The sequence below is a fragment of the Sinocyclocheilus anshuiensis genome, unplaced genomic scaffold (assembly GCF_001515605.1).
Source record: "Sinocyclocheilus anshuiensis isolate Anshui unplaced genomic scaffold, SAMN03320099.WGS_v1.1 scaffold3077, whole genome shotgun sequence".
Classification (NCBI taxonomy): Eukaryota; Metazoa; Chordata; class Actinopteri; order Cypriniformes; family Cyprinidae; genus Sinocyclocheilus; species Sinocyclocheilus anshuiensis.
The window spans coordinates 408,896-416,329 of record NW_015554865.1 but is presented as its reverse complement, the minus strand read 5'-3'; positions in this window follow the sequence as shown (position 1 = coordinate 416,329).

The following is a 7,434-nucleotide window of genomic DNA, read 5'->3' as shown; positions in this document are numbered from 1 at the left end:
AATGTCTGGACTGAATTAAATTGCATGCATTATAAATGTCTTATTTATCTCTCAATTATCAGTGCATCACACAGAACAGTGATAGTGTAATGCACAGTGTTTACAATGCAGGGTTATGAACTTCTTGAAATAAATAAATCATTTTCTAAATTGAGCAGTCATTCAATTTGTAACACTACAGCTGTCAGTATTTATTCTCATTCAACAGACTCTAATAATGATTCACTTAAGCAGCTGATAGTAAATTTTTTGAATTGCTTCCTTTATATAACCACAAATTTAAGGTATAAATGAACAACAAATTACAGCTTTTATCAGTGGTAAAAAGAAAATTTACCTGTTCACTGGCTGAAGTGGAGGATCTGGATTTTCTCCGGTATGAGAGTAAGCCCCAGATTCCGTGCCAGAGATACGATGCCATAAGACACATGTTGCCAACAATCCAAATGTATCTGCCCTTGAAGAAACAATCCATTGTCATTCACTACTTCTTATTTCTTCTCTCGGACTGTTATGGGAACTCAGTGCACAGAACGCTTTCGCAGTGTTAGGGACTCCCTTTAAAAAACACCCTCTTTTTGTTTCACATGTCTTTGCATTCTCAAGCCCCCTCCTTTTGTGACCACTGGAAGGACCGAAGGGATGAACCTATCTGTCTCCAGCAAAACGGGAGTGACAGGTGCAGAGATAAGGGCTGCTCTCTTTTCACTCTCACTCATCATCCTTGTGATCTCTAAACAACTGTTATGCACTGAGCTCATGCTCGACAAGGCAGCCAGTTTCCCTCCACTTCAGATGCCAACGCTGCTGTTAAAGGGCCCATATGTAAGAATTTTCATGTACTAATCGCTTTTTATTTCCAATTTGTGAACAGCTTGTCGCAAAACATAACAAACAAGACCTTCCTCGACTTGCTATAGGTTGCCTATGAACAGAGCTGGGTAGTAACCTATTACATGTAATCTGGATTGCTTAATCAGATTTCTAAAATTAAGTATTTGTAATTAGATTAGATTACATTTTAAAATACTCGTAATCAGACCATGTTTTTTTTTTTTTTGATTACGTATTATTCCCATGGTCACATGACATGCAGATAAACAATTATAACATTTCACATAATTTATGAAGAGTTTTATTTTGATGGTAGTTAAAAAATAATAATAATTTTAAATTTTTATCGTTTAATTCATTATTAGCTTTTTATTAGTGCTGTGCAATGATTAATCGCATCCAAAATACGTTTTTTTGTACATAATATGTGTGTGTACTGTGCATATTTATTTTGTATATGTAAATACACACACATGCATGTATATATTTAATAAAATATGTTGTTTATATATTAAATATATGTTTATACAATTTGTGTATTCAGTCCATACAAGTTGTGCTCATAAGTTTACATACCCCTTGCAGAATATGCAAAATGTTAATAATTAAAAAAATAAGAGGGATCATGAAAATTGCATGCTATTTTTTATTTAATACTGTCCTGAATAAGCAATTTTACATAACAGATGTTTATCAGACTCCACAAGACAAAATGATAACTGAATTTATAAAAATGACCCCGTTCAAAAGTTTACATACCCTTGAATCTTAATACTGTGTGTCGTTTCCTGGATGATCCATGACTGTCTTTATATTTGGTGATAGTTGTTCATGAGTCCCTCGTTGGTCTTGAGCAGTTCAACTGCCTGCTGTTCTTCAGAAAAACCCCCCAGCTCCTGCACATTCTTTGGTTTTCCAGCATCTTCTGCATATTTGAACCCTTTCCAAAAGTGACTATGATTTTGAGATCCATCTTTTCACACTGCGGACAACTGAGGGACTCATGGATAACTATTACAAAAGGTGAAAACATGTACTGATGCTCAAGAAGGCAACACAATGCATTAAGAGCCGGGGGATGTGAACTTTTGAACAGGATGATGATGTGTAAATTCTTCTTTTGTTTAACGATCATAATTTTTCATTTAGCACTGGACTTCAGAAGTTACATTAATACTTACATGTTTCCCAGAAGACAACATAAGTACAATTTACTCTGATCATCCAATTTAAAAAGTTTAAAAAAACTTTTGGATGCGATTAATCATTGCCCAGCACTACTTTTTATTAAACTCACAAAACATGCATTTATTTTTTATTTTTTATTCATTTTTTTACGAACCTCAGTTTGGGAAACCTTGGTGTAATGTAATGTTTAATGCACTTAATTTCATTAATAACAACAAATGGAATACATACAGTATGTATTTCTCTTTGATCTATACTGTAATGTATTAATGGGATTAATTCAAACTAAAGTCTCACATAGCCAGATCTATATAGTCTATAGTCTCAAATACACTTTATAATCAAACATTCATAACAGAGTAATTACTTGAGCTCATGCAAACATATCCACATCGCCATGATCAGATGCTTTCTTTTTGTCATTGCTGTAATTTTTGTTGCGCTTATTTTGTTATTGAGAGGAAAGCGTGCACATATTTACATATTCATCTAAACGTTGCTCTCAGAAGTGAACAATGTCTGGATGTTCATTACCAATATATCGCTGCAAAGGTATTTACGACTTCTGTTTTATGTTTAAGTGAGAACAAAGAACTTCGCCGTGAGGTTATTGAGGAACTACGTTACATGAGTGCAAGCACGAGCGATAAGTTGCTGGCTGCAGTTCACTTAACGGCCACCGGTGTCGCTAATAACAAGGGATTCTGAATTCTACACATAGCTCCTTAAGCTCTGACCAAATAAAAATAAAGTGCATACGATAAACTCACATGAGATGAAGCTTCAGATTTCAGCTCCTTCAACAGAAACGTATTTTTGTAATTCGCTGAGTATGTCCTGAACATCATTCTGTGAACACCAAATATATAGAGTGCAGTTCTTTGTTTGGACACATGTCTGGGCATGGTATTTTTATGTTATAAAGGTACAAACAGTAATATATACTCCAGGTTGAACTATAATAAGATGTTAGTGTCTTGGTGTTGGGCAGCCCCTAGTACATAAATGGACATAAACGTAGTCCCAATCTGATTCCCAAATTAAGCTCATAGACCAGATAATGCATTGTGTACACTGGTGACTGGTCTTAACAGGACAATAGGAGATTCAGAGTTGCACAGGGTTTTATTAGTCTTCATGAAAAATACATTTTGTTTGATCGTTACCAAGATGATGCAATGAGGTTAAAACTAGCTGCTGGTTTTTGGTTAATATAGTTTTGAAAAGTAAAGAGTGTCAAGCTAAAGGACCAGCAATGGTGAGTGACAGAGTTATGCATGCTAACATATTAGGGACAATTTTCACTCGCCAAAAGTTTTCTGGAGATTGCAGACAGAAGTCTGGATCAGAAGATTTGGCAGAAAAAAAAAACTTGTCTGCAAGTGATATCCTTACGAGAGGCTGACAGACACACCAAAGAGTGAGAAGGCTGCCTTCCATAGCTTCAAAATAAATGGGGGTCGCATTTGGAACAGTGAGAATGCATGGGAGTCCTCAGCACGATGGGAGAAGACTCCTGCAAAATGCAATGGTGGAGCAAGTAGCAGGGGCGCCTTGCTCTCAAATCATGACAGACAGAAGGGAGATGATAATGTCATTTTTGCATCATTCATTGGAGAACATATGCAGCCATATATGACAGCTGTCAGTGTGAAAACCGTATCCCTAGATGTTTTTGATACATTTTGGACACTGAAGAAGTGCACACAAAGAAAATATCTCAAAATACATATGTAAAAATACAGATCACAATGCAAACAGGAGAAGTCTCGTCACGATCGCAATGATAACATCCCGGATCAACACTGTTCGTGTACTGCAGGGTAAGATTACATTAATTTACATTTAAACAGTTTAATATGGAGAGGCACTAAAATGTAGACCTTCGTTTATGTATGTTTGACTTAACTACACTGTACATGACGTGAGAACAGTCCGCTATTTGTGCTTGTACCGTACGATAGCATGGACTCACTAACTTTAACGTTAGTTTTAGCCGGAGATAGCTTGCTGAAGCACAAGATGGCATTAACGTTCTGCTTGAGCAGATGATAATTTAACTTAATGAGAGTATGGCAACCAGAAAATGAACGTTTTCGTCTTCATTGGGATTGGGGTTGAATGCTTAGGGACATTTTGCTCTGTTTCATTTGTGTTTAGGAAATGTAATAAAATAAATGTAATTGCCCATCCTCTCGGGATACCTGGAATCAGTGTTAGAAGGACCCCTGGCACATCGTTTTTCCATTTTTGTAGCACAAACACCATCAAACCGAAGAAAACTTCGGATCTGTTTCTCTATGGCGCTGAAGCCTAAAGATGTCCGAGTCCTGTTCCCCGTGCAACTGATACTCAACTGCCATTGGCTCATCTGCGTTCGAGGGGAGGGGCTTACCGATAGGCCAATTGAGGAAGATGAGGATGAAACATTGAATTGGAGCTGCTTGGTCATTACCTGTCCTAGGTGAGACTGTGATCAGTGAATGGAGAATACATCCAGTCTTTAACGAGGTACAGTTATTGTTTGCAGGGGCGGATGGTTAGAAGGAAATGTGAGCAGAATGTGGATGGAGGTGGAGAGCCTGATGGAGGCGTGACAGCTATAGTACACTGATGACGTGCAGATATCTCATATTTATTCATGAGACTGCATGCTTCATGACAGCACATGGTGCTTTCCTATGACAGACACTTCATGCTGTAAGATAACATACAGTAGCTGAAGGTTGGTCACAACTGAGTGTTTTTTGCTGTAGTGTTCAAAGGTGTCGCATTGCTTTCCCACAGCCATTGTTCCTATGTAATGGTTGCATTTCAGCATTCTTTTTTTTTTTTCATTTCAACTTTGTAACATTTATGTGCAAACCAGTTTAAGCTACTTCATTAATAAAATACTCATTAATCTATGTATTCACATTTTGTAAACTCCCAGCACTACAGGACATCTATCAAACTCGTGTTATTGTCACTGTATGTCTGAGCCTCGTCACAAGCATTTCAATGCCCAGTTTTCCCCAGTGTTAACTATGCAAATGATAAATAAATGCTTCTTGACTCTTGACTCTTGACTTTTGTATATTTTTAATGCTATATTTTAGCTATTTGTCCATAATTTATTATTAAATAATTTAAAAATATAAAATTAATATATATATAAAATAACAAAATTAATTATTTCAAAATGATTTTATCTATTTCATTTGGCCTTTTTAGGTGGTTATGCCACTGTGCCTCAAAGCTGGGATAAATTAAAAAGTTAAGAACAATAGAAATACACAATCTGGTCCTGCAGTCTGTGTGCATTGAATTTATTTAATACACGAGTTTCACAATTTGAGTTGAATTACTGAAATAAATCAACTTGTCCACGACATTCTAATTTATTGAGATGCACCTGTACATGTGCAGTCATCAGATTTAATTAAAGAACAATTCATCAGCACATTGTCATTCTCTGTCTTTGTTCTACAATGCACTGGTGTGATCTACAAAGCTGTTCTTATTACCATTGCATTATCTGTGTTGTTATTTGAATTGGAATGCACACGCACTCCTTAAAAACAAACAAACGAACAACAGATCCAATAGACTTTTAGTTGATTTCCATGTAGCTGCATGTGCTTAACGTGAGTCTGTAGCACAAGCCTTCCACTGGATGGCAGCAGTCTACAATGTTTTATCTCTGGGGAGCCAAGGTTTGAGAGAAAGACCTCAAACTTTACCATAAATGCACACTTATGGATTGGCAGTCTAAAAGCTAAACATTTTAGAAGATTCAAACCAGTAACCTAGCTGTTAATAGTGCTAGGCATGACTGGCATGGAATTCAAAACTTAGATCACATTTAAATAATATTTATTTCAGCTGTCTGTGTGTGTGTGTGTGTGTGTGTGTGTGTGTGTGTGTGTGTGTGTGTGTGCGTGCGTGTGTGTATGTGTGTGTGTGCTTGTATTTCTACCTGTTTGCCCTCAAGCTCGATATGTTTCAGCTCCCAGAAGCAGCACATGGTCTCGACTCTCTCCAGACAGTGGAAAAAGGCCAGTTTGCCCAGACTGATGCTTTCAGAGCACCGATGCACAGCCTTCAGTCTGGCTTTGACTCGAAGAGATTCATCTGGAGTCTCTGTGCTTCTCAGCAGCATTATGTCAAGCACTGGCCTCTCATGGCTTAGTTTCTTACCACAGCTAGATGTGTAAAACAAAGAGGAAATTAATTAGTACATCGATAAAATTCTGCAACAGAAAGTAAGTGTTTAACTGTGAAATATATTTCATTGTTTAGCTTAGCAGTTGATACACATACGTGACCATGGGCCACAAAAGCAGTCTTAAGTCGCTGGGGTATATTTGTAGCAATAGCCAACAATACATTGTATGGGTCAAAATTATTGATTTTTCTTTTATGTCAAAAATCATTAGGATATTAAGTAAAGATCATGTTCCATGAAGATAATTTGTAAATTTCCTACCGTAAATATATAAAAACTTCATTTTTGATTAGTAATATGCATTGCTAAGGACTTAATTTGGACAACTTTAAAGGTGATTTTCTCAATATTATTATTATTTATTTTTATTTTTTTTGCACCCTCAGATTCCAGATTTTCAAATAGTTGTATCTCAGCCAAATATTGTCCTATCCTAACAAACCATTCATCAATGGAAAGCTTATTCATTCAGATATTCATTCATATAAATCGAAAAAATGGACCCTAAGACTGGTTTTGTGCTCCAGGGTCACATACAGTAATATCAACCTGGTCTGGTAATAAACATCACTATAAGTACGTACAGTACAAACATACAAAATAGTATAAGTACGCACAAACATACAAAATAAAGACATTTGAAAGCATTCCATCATTTATTATTTAACTTTTTCTTAGGCCCAGTTTTTGTTTTATATGACTTTACAGGCAGCATTTGCAATTTAAAAACTCAACATTTAATTTTTAAATGCAGCTTAATATTTAATTGCGACCTGTGACACAGTTTATCTTCATATACTTCTCTACTTAACATCTTAACCTTGTCATATGAAGTACGCTGTTTTAAGTTTCAGTTAGTTGCAAGCTGTGTGTGTTTGATTCAATAAAAATAATCGACTCAATAGAATCATTCCATCCGGGAATCGGACTACACTTTTGAACGTTATGTTAACGATTCATTAAAAGGAATCGGTTCATAAGAACCATTCCGTTAGGAATCGATGTAGACTTCTGTCGAATCTGTTGCGAACAAGTGAACAAATAGTGCAGGAAACACTGTCAGGATATTTTATAAGTTTAACTGAAGGTCTGATTGATTCAGAAAGTTTTGGCTGCGGTTCGAAGTTCATGTGGAAGTTTGCTGTGCGTCAGTAAAGAAGAATATCGCGAGATTACAATCCCCCCGCGTCACAAACTATCGGAAG